This window comes from Leptodactylus fuscus, chromosome 9 (genome assembly GCF_031893055.1).
Source record: "Leptodactylus fuscus isolate aLepFus1 chromosome 9, aLepFus1.hap2, whole genome shotgun sequence".
Lineage (NCBI taxonomy): Eukaryota > Metazoa > Chordata > Amphibia > Anura > Leptodactylidae > Leptodactylus > Leptodactylus fuscus.
Window position 1 is genome coordinate 15122754 of NC_134273.1, and position 20225 is coordinate 15142978.

Sequence of the window (20225 nt, forward strand, 5' to 3'; positions counted from 1 at the left end):
TAAGCCGTCCCACTGTACTTAAACCCCGCCCCTTTATAGCCAAGCCATGCCCATTGGGAGCCAAGCCATGTCCATTCGTTGAGTTGGGAGCAAGAAGTCTCTGAATATTGTAAATGTGGTGCACAGAATATACAGTATATTGTATAGTAGGTTGTGAAACTGTCTCATGGTGCTTTGTTGGTAATCCTACATAAGGGGGCAACATAGGGGGGCAATTTGTAAGTGAATTTGTTTTCCGTGTCATTTCATGTGGAAGACATCAGCTGATAATCTCAACACCCTGTTTTCCAGAATTGATGAAGGGATCAGATATCCTCTGAAACGCGTAGTCAGTGAACGTTCGCTTGCTCCCCTATGGGTCGTCCCTTGCCCGACACCTCCACATACTTGTTCTTCTCTTCCTATGATATTTCACAAAGTGAGACGATTTTATTTTAACTGATTTTGTTTTCTTTCCTGTCATTTCCTTCTTGTTATATAACCCGTACTTAGCGACTAACCTCAAGATACTCAGACGCACTTCTAAGCAGGTGCAGAGAAGAGAAGGAAAAATTATTACACAATGAGCAGGAAAGTTCTCTGCCTTTAATTATTTTATTAGCGGCAATTAGCCAACTAGTGCCTGGGGATTTTTTTCATGTCCTAATTAGCTAATTGGTAATTGGTTGCTATGGTTTACTGCACACATATCTTACTCCAGCAGATAGTCCCTATTGTGTTCATTCCATCAACCCCCTAGACCTCCGAGGTGACTTCCAGTGTCCAAAAAATCTGGAAGTAATTTTATCCTTGACGCTACCTTAAGGCTTCTATTAAACTTATTTCCTGCATCAATTGCAGTTAGTACTTAGACAACCAAGTCTCTGAATTGTGTCCTTTAACCAAACATACTGCCACCCTCATGCCACTTTGACAATTTCCATTATACAAACAGATCCTGTGCAACATACACTAGCATGCTAAGCTATGGCTCAGAAACTCTGTATATAGTAGCCCCTTCAATAAATGGTTAAAGCCTGGAAAGTTTTATGATAACTCATCTTATCCCCTATGCATCTTCCTATCGTAGACTCGTACTGACTTGGTATTGGTGGTTACTTTCGTCTTTGAAACTAGGTCATTGACCTAGTGTCAGTAAGATTGTCTTCCCCTCTATTGGTTTACAAAACTGAGGCACCTGACTTCCTAATTACATCATGGAAGACAGATCTGCATATTCTTCCCATGGTCCCTTGCACAGTGGAGTGCTAAAGGCTTAATAAGTCTCCACACACCTAAATGGTGGTCTCTCCCCAAGGAGTGACGATATCCCCCTAACCCTGTCTAAGCCTCTCACCTCTACCAGGTTAGTCTTCTCTACACCGGGCTGATGAGATGCAATAACATCGAAACGGCCGTCCTTGGTTGAGAGACTATACCTGGTAATAATCCCAGCATCATTGCAAAACAAAGGCCTCTTGGAAGGTCGAGCTCTATTGGGCCATATCACTGAGATTCTGTCTTCCTAATTACATCGGAGAAGACAGGCTTGCACATTCCAGTGAGTGCCCTCTATTGGTTTGCAACACTGAGGCATCTGACTTCCTAATTACATCATGGAAGACAGATTTGCATATTCTTCCCATGGTCCCTAGTGTCAGTAACTAAGAGTAATGTCCCGTCTACATCATCGAAAACCAGCCAATAACAACTCTAGTCAGCTTACAGCTGTCATTGGCTGGTTTAGATGGGATCTGGGAAGTTCTGAATCAAAACTGCCAGGCAATTCATGTGAATGTGACCTAAAAAATGAATTTCTGTTGTTCTCCAATGCGCAATCACATCAAAAAAATCATGTTGCGTCCGCCTCTCATTGATTTCAATGGGGTTTCAAAGATGGAATCCGCCGGAAGAAAGGTCATGTCACTTTTTTTTTCCATACTAGCTGAAAAAAATTAACTAGAGGAAAAAATCTACAGCTGACTTCCATTGAAATGAATAGGAGGCATTTTGTAGGCAGATTTTGAGGTGGATTGCACCTTAAAATCGTTCTGCTAAAAACTCAAGTCGAGAAGTTGGAGTTGGGGATGGTATTGGGTGGAGCCATAGTCAAGTGGTCATCTCCAATTGTGTCCTCAAAATGAAATGGTTAATTTGATATTATATTATACAATTATCAATATTGTATAAAATTGCATAGTTTGTTACATAGTTACTTTTATAAAAAGTCGATCACTAGTTTTTTCACGAATGTTCTTTATTTTGTCCATCCATCCATGGTCAGCAGACATTTATGAAGGAGTTGGACTTAGGCCTCGTTCACATCTGCGTTGGTATTCCGTTCGGAGGAGTCCGCATGGGGACCCCCTGAACGGAATACCAAACGCACTTGGAAGTGGTGTGCCAGTGAAAGCACATGGACCCCATAGACTATAATGGGGTCCGAGTTCTTGCTGCGAGATCTCTGCAGGGAACATGCGGACAGGAAAGTACTTCACAATCTACTTTCTTGTCCGCATGATTCACGGCAAGCACACGGACCCCATTATAGTCTATGGGGTCCTTGTGCTTTCACTGCACAACGCTTGCAAATGCGTTGGTAGTCCGTTCGGGGGGGTCCCCATGCAAACCAAGATGTGAACCAAGAGTCAGGCTGGGATAAATAGAGTAGTCTGAGTCGGTGGTTTGCCCTACTAAGTCCACAATCCTCCTGTGGTTAAAAGTTTTCATATCACCATCCAAACTTATATAAGTTTACAACGAAGGTTATGAGGTTAATTTCCCGCGTAGAGTCCAAGTAGCATTTAAGCCTCGGCGGAAAAGTAATGGAGTGGTTCTTATTAAAGTGTGTCACAGCAAATTCTCAATATGTTCACAGTGATTTGCAAACCGTCAAGATGCCAGGCATGATCTTTGCAGAACATGGCATCTCCCCACACGCTACGCGGCGCCTCCAGGGACTGGCATCAACTCTTGTGCAATGAGCACATCTCAGGAGCTGTTAGCAAACACTGCAAGTGACACAGCCAGATGTGTGAGCTTTATGTTAATTTGGTGCTGCAAAGCTCTGGGTCACCTCCAGGACCAGTAGGAAGTGACAAGAAGCTGTGTAAGCCCGCAGTCCACGGATAATTTCCTTAGACAGCTCGGGGTGTCTTAACATGAATCACACATACTGCATGAGCTGATGCTTAGAGGGTTTGCAAGCATTTTAATTAAAGGTGTGATTCTGCAAATATATTCTAATAATTCTTTGCAAATGAACTATTTTCTAGAGGGATTATTATTGCTTCTTCTCCTACAGGCGCAGAGAGCAGATAAATGTGCGCCCAATTTATGTAATACAATTAGACTTCTTATCTTAATATTTAGAAATATATTTTAATTATAGAAGTCTATGGAGCTAAGCTCTTGTGAAATTGCTTTTGTTTTGGCTCGCCAATGTGAACGCGCGGCTCAGCTCAAACACGTAACTGTGATGTCAACGTTCATCGCAGCCAACTTTGGATGCCCAGAGAAAAATGTCGGAATCATATTCTATTGTGGAATAAGACAAATACAAAGTAATACTATGATGATTCTACCCATGTAGTGCTATCCTGTAACAATATAATACTGCCAGGGGTGAACTTGCCTTTTTTGCTGCCCAAGGCGGACGACAGAAAGCCCCCCTTCCCCGGGAGGAGGGGGCGGGACGAGGGGTGGGACGAAGCGAAGGGGGCGTGGCAGAGCGGCGTTAGCAGGCAGAGAGCAGGCACAGAGAGGACCTGCTCTCTGCCTGAGCATGAGGGGAGGTCGCTGGAGCAGCGCTGCTCCAGCGGCCTCCCCAATCCACCGCTCGGTGACGCTAAGCCAGTCCAGGACAGCTTGTCCTGGACTGGCTTAGGCCAGCAAAAATGCCGCCCTCCCTGAGGCCCTGGCATAGCGCCGCCTGAAGCGATCGCTTCAGGTCGCCTCATGGGAGGTGCGGCGCTGAATACCGCCCTCGAGCTAGGTTCACACCACCGCAGATTCCATCTATAATTGGAGGTCTTTTCTCTCTTCTGGTTTCATACTGCAACCTGATGGACCCCCTAAGAGGACATGAACCTGCAATGGTTGCACAATGGAGCCCAGGAGAGGTGAGTAAGATTAGTTTTTATGTTCACTCACCTCTCCTGGGCCTCCACTTATTATACTCTGGAGTCTGAAGAAATCCTCTGAATACGAAAGTGATCCATGGGTGGCAAATCCCAAAAATTTACAAAAAATCTTTAGAAAATTTGTAACATACTCGGCTAGCTATAAACTGGTACACTCAATGGTATTAGACGGCAGGGTATCATATCACGAAATGGTTCTCATCTCTTGACACATCTTGATTTGTCCAGCCAAGGGGAAAGAAAAGGAAGGACATATTTGTATACTACCATATAGTGGCCAATATAATATAACCATACAGTGCTACATCATAGTGTCAAGCAGTTACCACTTATGACAATGATATATAGTCCTTTAAAGAGTCATCCGAGCATTAAACAGCATATTCATTGTATAGATGAAAATGTTCCATTGAATAGTTATGATGACATGTTATGTGTCAGGAGAGGGACGAGCCTCTGTAGTACATGGCAGTAGTACTAGTAGTATATGACAGGGATACTGCCACGTACTGCAGAGGCAAACAGATAAACAGAGAAGAGTGCTACTTCTATTGACTGCCCTGCAATGAGAAGAAGATCACTATGCAGAGACCTGGCTTGGAGAGAGTGACTGAACAATGTGCATCCCCCGGAACTCAGCTCAATAAGTGGACATTTACATTGCTGTACACTTTAAACACCAGGTGGTGCTATACTTATAAGTGTAACAGGAGAAGACTCCTGGAGGGAAAGTTAGAAGGGACTAGAGATGGGCAAACTTCTCAGGATTTGTTTTGTTTCAGGTTTGGTTGGCTTGTGTACAAGATTTGTTGCGAGTACGGTTGGGCGATTGGGATCGGAATAGATCGGATTCCGATCGACAATGGAGTAAATTTCACGATCGCTATCTGAATTCTGAGCCCAATCTTTGTAGGTGGGATCGAGGTCGGAGGTTATTTCCCACAATGCTTTGCTACTGGTCAAGCATTGTGGGAAAAGCTAACAATGTTAGCTAGGTCCCATAGGAATGAATGGATGCAGTTGGCACATAACCTGTGCCGGCGTCCATTCTTTCAAATGGGAGACTATCTAACATCTCTAGTAGCTAACACTTACCTGCAGAGATTGCTGGTCCGGTCTCCGCTGTTCTTGGTCCTCTTCTCGCTTCGCTGCCCCCACCTGCCAGGTTAGTGTTGCAGACCTAGGAAGAAGGTGGGGCTTGTGGCTTAGGAGAGTGTGGGTGGGTACTGGCAGGGGAGATGTCACTGTCAGGGCTCCTAGGAACTTATCTATAAAACATAGTGTATGACACTGTCAGGGCTCCTAGGAACCTATCAATAAAACATAGTGTAGAACACTGTCAGGGCTCCTAGGAACCTATATATAAAACATAGTGTATAATACTGTCAGGGCTCCTAGGAACCTATCTATAAAACATAGTGTATAATTCTGCCAGGGCTCCTAGGGACCTATCTATAAAACATAGTGTATAACACTGTCAGGGCTCCTAGGAACCTATCTATAATACATAGTGTATGACACTGTCAGGGCTCCTAGGAACTTATCTATAAAACATAGTGTATGACACTGTCAGGGCTCCTAGGAACCTATCAATAAAACATAGTGTAGAACACTGTCAGGGCTCCTAGGAACCTATATATAAAACATAGTGTATAATACTGTCAGGGCTCCTAGGAACCTATCTATAAAACATAGTGTATAATTCTGCCAGGGCTCCTAGGGACCTATCTATAAAACATAGTGTATAACACTGTCAGGGCTCCTAGGAACCTATCTATAATACATAGTGTATGACACTGTCAGGGCTCCTAGGAACCTATCTATAAAACATAGTGTATAATTCTGCCAGGGCTCCTAGGGACCTATCTATAATACATAGTGTATGACACTGTCAGGGCTCCTAGGAACCTATCTATAAAACATAGTGTATAACACTGTCAGGGCTCTATGAATCTATGAATCTAGCACCACCTTTTTGAAATGAGCTCTTCAGAAGAGTAATGCAAGCCATGGACAGAGGTGGCGCTGTATCTAAAAGTGAGAATCCCTTTTATAGGTGTGGTGCAATATGGCCATTTTACTTCCATCAAGACTGCCGGCAGAGGTCAAAGTCAATATCACCCTCATATGGACTCATCCCCATAGGACACGCAGAGCAGGACAACTTCACAAAACCTATATCTCTTGGCAACTTTGACAAATTCTTTCCCCATAAAAAGATGAAATCTAACATGGACATTAAACATCTCTTTACTATTTCGACTTTTCATTTTAATGCATTTCCATAGCGCGGAGGGAACAGATGGACGTGGAATACATCCTGACTGTTTTCACTTGATGTTATTGTATTTGTTCTCAAAAATGATTCATTTCTTTCTTGAAGCTTTGTAAGCATTTTCTAAGCCCCGAAGGCCTCTGGGTTGTGTTTGATTATCCTTCTGTTTACTGTGAGCTGTGTTCTCTCACAACAGATCTGCGATCTCCGGGATTATCCGCCACTATTGTCTGCTTCCCAGCCACCCACTCAGATACTTAACTTTTTTTCGCTTTATAAAACCCCATGCAGCATCCAGGAGCCACCTTGCTAACCAGATTGGGTGACAAATCCCTATGGTTCAGGTTAGATTTCAAACAACCTCTCGAAATGCAGGGACTTCATTGAAGTAGCGCGAGCATTACGGAATGGATTGTTTAAAGTTTTTTTGAGGGCATCAGATGGTTGAACTCTTTCATTTTCTTTTATGCTGTACAATATATTGACCTTTGTATCTGATATTGGCCTGAATTATATAAGTTTATTGCGATGCCTTTACTGCGTGACATTATTGTTTCTTTGGAAGTCTCATACGGGCCACCAATCATTGACCGGCCATTGAGTCAATTCCATTAACCTCATGCCAAACTGAAGTCGAATTCCCCATATATTCATAGACAAGACTAAAAAGTATTATATGGCATTGCTATCTATTTTTGGCCTAAAAAGTTTGCCTAACTATATTAACTGGCCATTTGTCATGGGTCTGCAAACCCCAAGCAGGAAAAACTTGCGTTCCATAGTGATAGCGTAGATGAGGTTGGATGAAGACATGGCTCCATCAAGTCCAACCTAAAACCCTACAGTGTTGATCCAGAGGAAAGCAAAATAAAATCCCCATGAGGAAGATGCAATTGCCCCATGTCAGGAGAATAAATTCCTTCCCGACTCCAAATCTGGTAATCGGTATAAAACCCAGGATCAACCTGTCTTTGCCAAAATCTAAAACCCATAACCTGTAATATTTGTACGACCAACAAAGACATGTGGGCCCTCTATAACGTCTATGCCTGTTCGGGTCACTGCGCCACCCTCTGCTCACATGCTGCAGTGCAGGAGACGTGTGCAGTTTAATTCCTTGCTTAGAGCTTTTGGCTGCACTGTGTGAACATGGCTCTAGTTCTGTAATTGAATTTCCACCACACCCGTCTTCTACCCTTGTTTGCCCCTGTTCATTAAGTGGTTAAGTTCAGCCTTGCCCTGTGATTGACAGACTATCCACCTATCAGGTCCAGGGCGGGTTCTTCCTCCGTATATATTCTTGGCTCACAATCACATTGGTGCTTGCTATTTCCTTGTGCGTGCTGGCTTTTCTCTTGCTGTTTATTCTTGTATTCTGATTCTTGACCTCTGTCTTTCCCTATTGACTACTCTTTTGGATATCGATTTTGACACTGCATTGCTCAACTGTTACTGACCCCTGGCTAGCTGACCTCCCTTGTTGTTGTTTGTCTTGTCCACATTTTGTGTGTCACATATTTAGGAAGGGTTTTGTCGTCCAGTTGCCGCCCAGTGGGGGGGTTTCAGACCATGGCTCACTGTCTTTTGTGCCCCCAGGGTTTCCATCAGCTACTGGGAAATTGCTGTCCTAGCAATTTCCTAACACCCTCTTTGAACTTGCACAATAAATCCACCATCACCACATGAGTTCCATAGCCATTGCTGCTCTTACAGTAAAGAAACTCCTCCAGACAGGAGGACAGGTAAGTATGATGAGGTCGGGGGTGGGCTGACTTAGTTAGTTGAGAAGTGTTACTAGTAGCGGGAGGGCTAGCTAGGGGGACATGAAAGCAGAAGAGGAAGCTACCCATATAAACAAATGCCAAGAATGCCAGGAGCTCCAAGGGAAACCCAGAAATCACTCAATACACTGCCAAAGCTATTTGGGTGCATTTATTAACCTATTCATAGCTCTAACAGAAATTTTTTGAAAAATTTTTAATGCCCAATTCTATAATGTATATTATTTTTATAAACCCAATATTCGGCGTTCCTTTTATGCAAAGTGCACAAATCCATACCTACCCTATAAAGTGCTAAGAGCGCGGCAGTAAACAAAGCTCCGGTTGCCGGCAGCAATTCTCATCAGGGCTGACATTACAAGGTAGCGCACTGTATCTGCACAAAAACAATTGTAAAATCCTTTGGTATAAATGGCAAAAGGTGATTTTGTTTGTTTTTTAAAGTCCGTGTATGCCAAACAATCTGACAAGGTGAAACCTCGCGCTCCGGATCTCTTGACATGTTTTTCTATGGTCTCGGAGAAAATCTTCACTGCAGTCACCCAAGCTAAAACTAAACCCAGAGCGAGAGAGAAAAGGAGAAGCGGAGATAGTTTATGATCCTGGTCGAAATATTATTTATATATAAAAAAAAAAATTGGTTAAAAAGTGGACCGATATCTACTGGTTACAATTGTATTTGCATTAAATATGTTGATTAATACAAGTGAATATAAGAAATTTTGTGATATTATTTGTATCTTTCTCTACTTATTAGACTTTTCCTGTTTCTAAACTGACATTCACTCTGAAATCTCTGCTGAATACATCTTGGTGGAGCCAGACTGACTGAATCTCACAGAGGGATCATATTATAGCTTTATATAAACCTCTATGGAAAGAGGAAGGGTAGCAGGACCTGAGTGGGACCAGATAGATAGATAGATAGATAGATAGATAGATAGATAGATAGAAGATAGATAGTTAGATAGATAGATAGATAGATAGATAGATAGAAGATAGATAGTTAGATAGATAGATAGATAGATAGGAGATAGATAGATAGATAGATAGATAGATAGATAGAAGATAGATAGTTAGATAGATAGATAGATAGATAGATAGGAGATAGATAGATAGATAGATAGATAGATAGATAGAAGATAGATAGTTAGATAGATAGATAGATAGATAGATAGATAGATAGATAGGAGATAGATAGATAGATAGATAGATAGATGATAGATAGGAGATAGATAGATAGATAGATAGATAGATAGATAGATAGATAGATAGGAGATAGATAGATAGATAGATAGATAGATAGATAGATAGATAGGAGATAGATAGAAAGATAGGAGATAGATAGATAGATAGATAGATAGGATATAGATAGATAGATAGATAGATAGATAGATAGGAGATAGATAGATAGATAGATAGATAGATAGATAGATAGATAGGATATAGCTAGATAGGAGATAGATAGATAGATAGATAGATAGATAGATAGATAGATAGGAGATAGATAGATAGATAGATAGATAGATAGATAGATAGATAGGAGATAGATAGATAGGAGATAGATAGATAGATAGATAGATAGATAGATAGATAGAAAGAAGATAGATAGATAGAAGATAGATAGATAGATAGATAGATAGATAGATAGATAGATAGGAGATAGATAGATAGATAGATAGATAGATAGATAGGAGATAGATAGATAGATAGATAGATAGATAGATAGATAGATAGATAGATAGGAGATAGATAGATAGATAGATAGATAGATAGATAGATAGGAGATAGATAGATAGATAGATAGATAGATAGATAGATAGGAGATAGATAGATAGATAGATAGATAGATAGATAGGAAATAGATAGATAGATAGATAGATAGACATAGAATCAAACAACTAAACCGGAGGTCTATAACACACCCCAAGTGTTTTGTTCACATGAATACTGGTCAGTATTTCTCTATAATGTCATGTATGATCCTAATGCTTCTGGGTGAACAAGTGTCATGGAGCAGATTCTTCTCTACTTTCTGTGTGCAGTGCATGGGAGACATCATAGCAGCTAGTCTCCACCCAACTTTTTGCACCCTTCACTAGGTGTAGCTCTATTGATTCCAGTACGGTTGGAATTTTTCCTCTAGCCCCCTCCATTCCTGAGCAATTGGTGCTATTATTTTCAGCACCTAACATACAAATTATTCTCTCTACTATCAGGGGGTAAGTTCTAGACTGGAGCATATTGGGTGCTGGACCTAACAACCCCAATTGCTCAAGAATGGCGAGGGCTAAAGAAAAGTATCAAAATGTGCCGAAATCAGTGGAGTGGCATCTATTGAAAGAGTGAAAGTGGTGAAAGATTGTTTATAAGAGCCAAAGAACTAGACAAGCGTCTTGGAGTGTTCATTAGACAAGCGTCTTGGAGTGTTCATTGTCAGCACATAGGCCCCCTTTATAAAAGAAGAGCAGTTGGCAGATGACCATGGGTTTCGGTAAAACTTTCAGACTGTTTAGGACAATATGTAAATGTCAGATATTACAATGAATTCTCCATGCTTTTCCAGTGTTGAGCTAGAGCTAATAAGCCACCCACGGGTAAATTATCTCAGACACTGGAAGGGTTAAATGAGCTAATTACCAGCAATATTCATTTGGTAATGGAGGCTCTTGTAACGCGGCTCTCCAGGAGTAACGTTTGTTACCAGGCAGTTAAACCCTGAGTGGTGAATTCATCTTTAGATCCTCAAGTGTTTTCTTTGATTATTCCCATTTATCCGGGGTGTTAAGTCCCTGTTGTTGTTGTTGTTGTTGTTGCTTTTTGTTTGGTTTTATTTTCTGAACTCTTATTACAATGAAAGACAAAGGAACATTAAGAAGAGTCAAAATGAAGTCTCTAGAAAGGAAAAACTTTTTGGCTTTTGTGGTGTTCATAAACATGCCATGATATAGAGTATTATATAAAAAAAAAAAAAGTAAAAAAAATACCAGAAGGTACTGGATACTCCTTATACATTCAGCTTAATATGTCACAGCCTTGTGTCTAATAATAATAATAATAATAATAATAATAATAATTAATAAACTATGGCATTGTGAATTCCCCTGTACTATGACATCACTGTGTGTATTATCCCTGTACTGTGACATCACTGTGTGTATTATCCCTGTACTGTGACATCACTGTGTGTATTATCCCCGTACTGTGACATCACTGTGTGTATTATCTCTGTACTGTGACATCACTGTGTGTATTATCCTGTACTGTGACATCACTGTGTGTAGTATTCTGTACTGTGACATCACTGTGTGTATTATCCTGCCCTATGATGTCACTGTGTGTATTATCCTGTACTGTGACATCACTGTGTGTATTATCTCTGTACTGTGACATCACTGTGTGTATTATCCCTGTACTGTGACATCACTGTGTGTAGTATCCTGTACTGTGACATCACTGTGTGTAGTATTCTGTACTGTGACATCACTGTGTGTATTATCCCTGTACTGTGACATCACTGTGTGTAGTATCCTGTACTGTGACATCACTGTGTGTATTATCTTTGTACTGTGACATCACTGTGTGTATTATCTCTGTACTGTGACATCACTGTGTGTATTATCCCTGTACTGTGACATCACTGTGTGTATTATCTCTGTACTGTGACATCACTGTGTGTATTATCTCTGTACTGTGACATCACTGTGTGTATTATCCTGTACTGTGACATCACTGTGTGTAGTATTCTGTACTGTGACATCACTGTGTGTATTATCCTGCCCTATGATGTCACTGTGTGTATTATCCTGTACTGTGACATCACTGTGTGTATTATCTCTGTACTGTGACATCACTGTGTGTATTATCCCTGTACTGTGACATCACTGTGTGTAGTATCCTGTACTGTGACATCACTGTGTGTAGTATTCTGTACTGTGACATCACTGTGTGTATTATCCCTGTACTGTGACATCACTGTGTGTAGTATCCTGTACTGTGACATCACTGTGTGTATTATCTCTGTACTGTGACATCACTGTGTGTATTATCCTGTACTGTGACATCACTGTGTGTATTATCCCTGTACTGTGACATCACTGTGTGTATTATCCCTGTACTGTGACATCACTGTGTGTATTATCCCTGTACTGTGACATCACTGTGTGTATTATCCCTGTACTGTGACATCACTGTGTGTATTATCCCTGTACTGTGACATCACTGTGTGTATTATCCCTGTACTGTGACATCACTGTGTGTATTATCCCTGTACTGTGACATCACTGTGTGTATTATCCTGTACTGTGACATCACTGTGTGTAGTATCCTGTACTGTGACATCACTGTGTGTATTATCTCTGTACTGTGACATCACTGTGTGTATTATCTCTGTACGGTGACATCACTGTGTGTATTATCCTGTTCTGTGACATCACTGTGTGTATTATCTCTGTACTGTGACATCACTGTGTGTATTATCCCTGTACTGTGACATCACTGTGTGTATTATCCCTGTACTGTGACATCACTGTGTGTATTATCTCTGTACTGTGACATCACTGTGTGTAGTATCCTGTACTGTGACATCACTGTGTGTATTATCCTGTACTGTGACATCACTGTGTGTATTATCCTGTACTGTGACATCACTGTGTGTATTATCTCTGTACTGTGACATCACTGTGTGTATTATGTCTGTACTGTGACATCACTGTGTGTATTATCCCTGTACTGTGACATCACTGTGTGTATTATCCTGTACTGTGACATCACTGTGTGTATTATCCTGTACTGTGACATCACTGTGTGTATTATCCCTGTACTGTGACATCACTGTGTGTATTATCTCTGTACTGTGACATCACTGTGTGTATTATCTCTGTACTGTGACATCACTGTGTGTATTATCCCTGTACTGTGACATCACTGTGTGTATTATCCTGTACTGTGACATCACTGTGTGTATTATCCTGTACTGTGACATCACTGTGTGTATTATCCCTGTACTGTGACATCACTGTGTGTATTATCTCTGTACTGTGACATCACTGTGTGTATTATCTCTGTACTGTGACATCACTGTGTGTATTATCTCTGTTCTGTGACATCACTGTGTGTATTATCCCTGTACTGTGACATCACTGTGTGTATTATCTCTGTACTGTGACATCACTGTGTGTATTATCTCTGTTCTGTGACATCACTGTGTGTATTATCCCTGTACTGTGACATCACTGTGTGTATTATCTCTGTACTGTGACATCACTGTGTGTATTATCTCTGTTCTGTGACATCACTGTGTATTATCCCTGTACTGTGACATCACTGTGTGTATTATCCTGTACTGTGACATCACTGTGTGTATTATCCTGTACTGTGACATCACTGTGTGTATTATCCTGTACTGTGACATCACTGTGTGTATTATCCTGTACTGTGACATCACTGTGTGTATTATCTCTGTACTGTGACATCACTGTGTGTATTATCTCTGTACTGTGACATCACTGTGTGTATTATCCTGTACTGTGACATCACTGTGTGTATTATCCTGTACTGTGACATCACTGTGTGTATTATCCTGTACTGTGACATCACTGTGTGTATTATCTCTGTTCTGTGACATCACTGTGTGTATTATCCTGAACATGACAAGTGACAAGTCAGCTCTGCTACATTTGTAGACCTCAATTGGTAGGTTGGAAGCTCACAAATAGTGATTCTATAGAAATAGAAGGGTTAATAGTAGGGTTGAGGGATCGGGAAAGATCAGATCCCGATCAGCGATCGAGCAAATTTCACGATCGCGATCGGGATCGGCTGGAAAATGATCGGAGATCGGATTTTAAAATCTATCCTGAAATCTAAAGATCAGATCAACCCTAGTTAATAGTTTATTTTTGTCAATTAACAAAATGAAATGAATAAAGAAAAGAGAAATGTAAATGCCATCAATATTCGCTGTGACCTTTGCCTTTTGCCTTCCATCAGTTCTTCTCGGTACTTGAAGGCAGTTTTTGGCAGAACTGGGCAGGGAGGTTGTTCCCGCCGCCATATTGGAGAACTAAGCCCAGATCTTCTGTGGATGTCGGCTTGCTCCAATCCTTCTGGCTCTTCATGTCATCCCAGACAGACTGGACGATGTTGAGTTCACTAGTAAAGGGGGATTCCAGTCACAATGATATACCCCTATCTACTGGTAACTAGCTGATTCAGTGGTCAGACCTCAACCAATGAGAAAATTAACTCCTTGTGGGTCACAAGAACTCCCAAAGGGATTCACTGGGGATAGTCAAGGGCTGAATTTAGGTAGTCCCGTTACAATGGATGGGGTAACTTGCTGGGACTCGAATACCCGTTTATGTTTGTTTTAATGAAGCATAGTATTTGGCAATAGTGCTGCCACCTTCTGACTGATCCAAAATTGTAATTTTGTAAGGTTGGAGAACCCCAACCAACCATGAGAGTTCAGCTTTGGGCCAGTCGTGGGCAACTCTAAATTTCCCTAAAGTTTTCACGTACCTATAAACATACCAATTGTAGTCTGATATTTCCTAAGGTTCACACTAATGGTGCAGATCCATATTTGCCATGGCCGGTACGGGCTTCAACTACATGGGAGCAGAGGACAATGGCATCAAGGTCCAATAAGTGCAACATTTTGGAAGTTGTTTTGATCCCTGGGTGGGGCCTGGAGTTACATTGTCGGACATCTTCCTAGACGTCTTCACCGATAGAATGGGAAGAATAATTCTGCAGGATGACCGAAAACATTGTAACTCAATGGGGTTTGTTGGAGAGTCGCCATTTATGCAGAAACCAGGACACAGATGTGAATAAATCCCAGATTAAGTCTTAAGTCTTCATCAAGTTCAGGTTTGGACGGTTCCAGAATTTAATACATTCAGTGACTCTTCCAGCCTCTTGGGGCGTTCTGCGTAATACTCTACAGCCATGAGCTCCGATAAGCAGCCGCGTGAAAATCAGTCAAATGTTAGATTTAGTTCTGTAGTCTTCTAAAATTCGGCAACTAAACAATAACCATTGGATCTATGTCATAGTCACAGGGGTGTACAATATACCTGTAGTGCTTATAATATACCGCCAATGTGATAGGTGATGGTTGGACTTCATGGCCCCCTATGATCACAAAATAGTACCATGGCATGTCCTCTTTGGACTTTACCAAACCCAACAATGTAACCGTAATGCATTTCGCGGCAGCCATTTTAGTTTGTCCAAGACCATTCCCCAATTCCTTTGGGATATTTGGACGAAGCGTTTCACCCATCACTCGTGATAACTAATAACATTATCTAATACAATGTATAACTGGCCGCGTCCTTAGAATTAATATCGTCCCTATAAGTCGTCTTATCCCATCTTTTCATCAATCTGACTCGAGTAAATTGCAGATCTTTACACCATATTTTGGAGATTTAGGGATCATTGTTCCAGATTAGATTGTAACAAAGTAATTAAGTTTATCAGATATTGTCTTGAGTTCTAAAATTTCTCGCTAGGGGTCAGACAAGAAAGGTTGTGAAACCCAAATCCTATAATTTGCTGAGGCCAAATCCTATAATTTACGAAGTAGACGCCGATTAGTCAGATGCCACGCTAGGATATATGTAGAGTTTCTGATGTTATGAGGGCAAAATGTTCTTGTAAGATGTCAAGAAGTCTAAGACACGTAAGGGATCAGATGACTTAAAGGGTTTATTTTTGAAGGAAAAAAGTGAGGGACTACTAAAGGGTCATGATAGATAGATAGAAAGATGGATGGATGGATGGATGGATGAATAGATACAGATAGATAGATAGATAGATAGATAGATAGATAGATAGATAGATGAGAGATAGATAGATAGATAGATAGATAGATAGATAGATAGATAGGAGATAGATAGATAGATAGATAGATAGGAGATAGATAGATAGATAGATAGATAGATAGATAGATAGGAGATAGATAGATAGATAGATAGATAGATAGGAGATAGATAGATAGATAGATAGATAGATAGATAGGAGATAGATAGATAGATAGATAGATAGATAGATAGATAGATAGATAGGAGATAGATATGAGAAAGATAGAGAAATATTTTTGTGATTTTTTTGCAGAAGCAATGTGCTTAATGTTTTACCAGGATCACCTCTGTTTGACCTTTGAGATTCATTATTTGTCTAGCCCTGAGCTCTCCAAATTTCTGGGACCCTATCACATACATCCCACACAACACGGACATCAGCAGAGACCTAAGTTGAAGATCCCGGGCGTACATACCATTCATATACCATATAAATATATCATATACTGCCATATACAACTTGTAATACTGCAGCTCTATAGCACCCAATGTAATACCACTAGAAACAGCCAAAATCTTGTCAAAAAAGTGATCAAAGTTGATGTAACTGGTTACGCCAGACCTCCTCCCACCAATGTCCTATTAAAATGCTGACATTTTAAAAAAAGAGTCATAGACGGTATATCCAAGTATCACACGTTGAACTTGGGCTTCTCAACACAATCTACAGTAATGTACATGAGGTTCTTATGTTAGGTTCAGACTAATGTTCAGGTCTCCATCGTTCTGGTCCACGTGTGGACCCTAAAGATGGAGACTCTTTCCCCTTTCTGTTTAAAAACTGTTTACTTCCAGATACATGTGGACTCCATAGAGTGAACCAACCCTTAGTGTACATTTAGGTCAAGGTGACCTCTGTATAGTGAGTGGGTGCGTTTAGAGCCTCATGGGGACCACATGGGGAACATCCTTGGGGGAGTGACCCAACAGACCAACACCACTTCTCCAGCCAGGCAAAGATTCAAGACTTTGGACCAAACCACCCCACAGGTGCCGCGCCATGTGAACCGATCTCAAAAAGTTCACCCTGCCATATGGAAAGTAGATAAGTAGACAATTAAAAACTATACGGAGCCCATATAATACTGCCATACAGTGCAAGCCAAAATCAGAGCAAAAAAGTGATCGAACTCAATCTAACCGGTTCTATAGAATACTCCGATACGCCGTTAGCTGTAAAAGTTGTCGCTTCCGAGAATGAACTACTACACGAGACAACTCCTTGAAGACGCTAATGGGTTACTCTTCACATCTAGATAATAAATAAAGAGTTTTAATGTTACGGCTTCTCGGATGCGCGGTTTTGCATGCGCGGAGAACTAGCGAAGGAGTAAGAAGCCAGCTGTGCGCCTCTGAAAGATGTTCCGAAATGTAAAGCAGCGATGGGGTGGACTGCGGCTTTATTGTGAGTGTGCAGTATAGGAAATCTAAAGCATTAATCTCCTCTCCCAGACTCCGCACATCGCGCTTGATAACATCATCTGATTAATGAGCAATGGATGAGTCATTATTTGCAGATTCTCAGATAGGATTGCAATTAAAACCCAGAGCAAAGGCTGAGGACGGATACCGCTTGATGCCTTTTGAAGACGGAGCGTCTATTTATCACCGCTATTTGTTTTCTTCTTCTTCTTTTTTTTCGGAAAGATGCCACTGAAAATAGATTTATGATTATTTCTCAGTATATCGGAGATAAAAGATTCATTTTTCACAGATACATAAAAACCATTGAAAAGAGAAGAAAAATAGCAGAGTCGGTGGAACTTCTTTGTTGAGACGGCGGTTTTAATTGCGTTAAGGCTTTTGTTTTTCTCGGTAAAAACTGCGTACAAAGGATGAGAAGATGTAATGTAGATAGGAAGAGATAGACTTAAAGGGGCTCTCCAGGAATTGGAGCAAACCAGATGGACGACAGGGGGAGGTGTAAGATTACCTGTCCCTCACGCTCCATTGTGTTCCATTGGTCTTGACGGAAGTCTTTCATGACACATGATCGCTGAAGCTATGGATTGGTTACTGGTAAGGAACCATTGATGTATGTGAGTGATATCACCAGTTTCTATCACGGGCGACAGATGAGGCCAATGATTGTTCGCTGTAAGGAACCGGTTACCTATGTAAGTGATACCACTGGTCCCTCTCCAGCTGGTCCCAACAGTCAAAGGAGATGCAAGACTTCTAGGATCAAGGCATCGGCACGAGACCGACACTGGTAGCAGACAATGGAGTAATGGGCACGGGCTAATATGCTTTGATAAATTTTACTTCTCCTCCTGCCTCCAAATGGGTTGATCCAATTCCTGGACAACCCCTTTAACAAAGTGCTACAAATCCATGGATGTCCAAAATTCCACTTTAGGAAATTTCTAACCAAAACTGTTGTACTGGTAAGAATTATGCACAGAGTTTTTTGCACTTGACCGGCAAGCCGATGGGGGTAGGCTACAAGTACATAACCGGTAAGTCCCGCGCAACATGGTGGAGGTTCCGGGCTGCCCCCTGAGACCCAGAAGTGAGGGACCCGGGAATCCAGGAGAGGAGGGCTGGTAGCCTGCACTCAGTACCGTGTAGGCTCTGGCCCTGCCCCTGACACCGGCTACATGGACACGGTTATGTGCTGGAGAGAGGAGGAAGCCACTTCTGATGGTGACTTATCTTCCCAAAAAAGTTCTGGACGTGTTAACATCCAACAGCCCGATTTTAATTCCACACACATCTGCCGTAATGGTGACCGGCGCCCTGGCAAGATGCCAGGTCTATGCTGTTTCTGATTACTTATTTTGATGAGAACATGGCCGACCTCGGATGTTAAGCCTCGGTAGCATCAGACTAATTGTGCCGCCCAGTACTTCAGCCATCTCTTTTATTGTCCGGTACACAAGAGGCTAATTTTATGCAAGCGTCTCGTAGCGAGCCACACTTTACCTCTCACACCCACCGTCGAGAGCTCGCTGCACAAGTGACCTTCTCACTTCCTTCAAAACCTGTGACTCTAATTTTGGAGAGGTGCCTTTAATCAAAGCAAGTGTTACGGTATTGTCGAGATAGCCTGAAGGACCCTTTATATGGCGACGAGATGCAAGGCCTGGTGCATTTTTGACCTCTTGATGATCTGACCCCGGAATCTAATCAATTTCTAGCCTCGAGGAGGGTGATAAAAATGGAAAAAATGATGTTCCGGCATTAACAGATTCCTGAAACAGCTCTTTGCAGATCATAAAAGAACTAGGGGTGAGACGTGGTCTCGTACAAGGATGTGTCTGCCAGGATAATGAATTAAATGTAGATTTATGGTTCTGCCGCCTTCCCTGACACCACTTACAAAGATTCAGCTTCACCCTGGAAAGTAAGGAGTCAGCTGTATCGAGCAGGTTCCTATGTGTACCGTATATGACGGGAGCCCAATGCGACTTAGTCTATGTACTGAGGTAGATACCTACCAAGTACCTACTGTATGAACTGTATTCGTGGTGTAAAGTATATCACTGCCCATCTGGTTACAGGACTATGTATGTAAGATATGTAGGGCCTAGCCATAGGATATTCCATAAATATCTAAGGGTAAGGTCACACGGGGGGGTTTTGGACCGGAACCTGAGGCAGAGGCTCAAAATACGGGTAGCCACGACTGAATGCTGGTGCACTGCAATGGCATCCAGTCGAGTGCTCCACTCCAGATTAGGCCCAATGAATGGGCCTAGTCGGGAGGACGGAGTGTCTTAAGGCTGAATCGCGAGGCGAAACGGCCTGAAGAAGGAGCATCTCGCTTCTTTTTCCGGGAAAAACACCTGACCTGTCTTTTTGGTCAGGATTTTGAGGCGGATACGGCCGTGTGAATTACCCCCACCTCAAGCACCCACATCTATCTCAAGAACAGGCGTCCATTCATGTCAACAGTGAAGGGAGAGATAGGTGCACAAGACAGACAGGATTACAATAAAAGTTCACACCCTTAGGGGGCATTCACACGGAGTAACGCCGGGCGTGTATCACAGCCGTACACGCTGGTGTTACGGCAGACTGCCGAACACTTCCCATTCACTTCAATGGGAGTGCTCGTAAACGCCGCTGTTACGAGCGCTCCCATTGAAGTAAATGGGAAGTGTTCGGCAGTCTTCCGTAACGCCGCCGTGTATGGCTGTGATACACGTCCGGCGTTACTCCGTGTGAATGC

General features: G+C 41.9%; 1 protein-coding gene across 1 annotated transcript in view; it reads left to right on the forward strand.

The window, feature by feature from the left end:
* The window catches only part of AGBL4 (AGBL carboxypeptidase 4), a 966914-nt gene that overhangs the window by 740530 nt on the left and 206159 nt on the right, over positions 1 to 20225 (forward strand). The gene's annotated exons all lie outside the window — the stretch shown is intronic.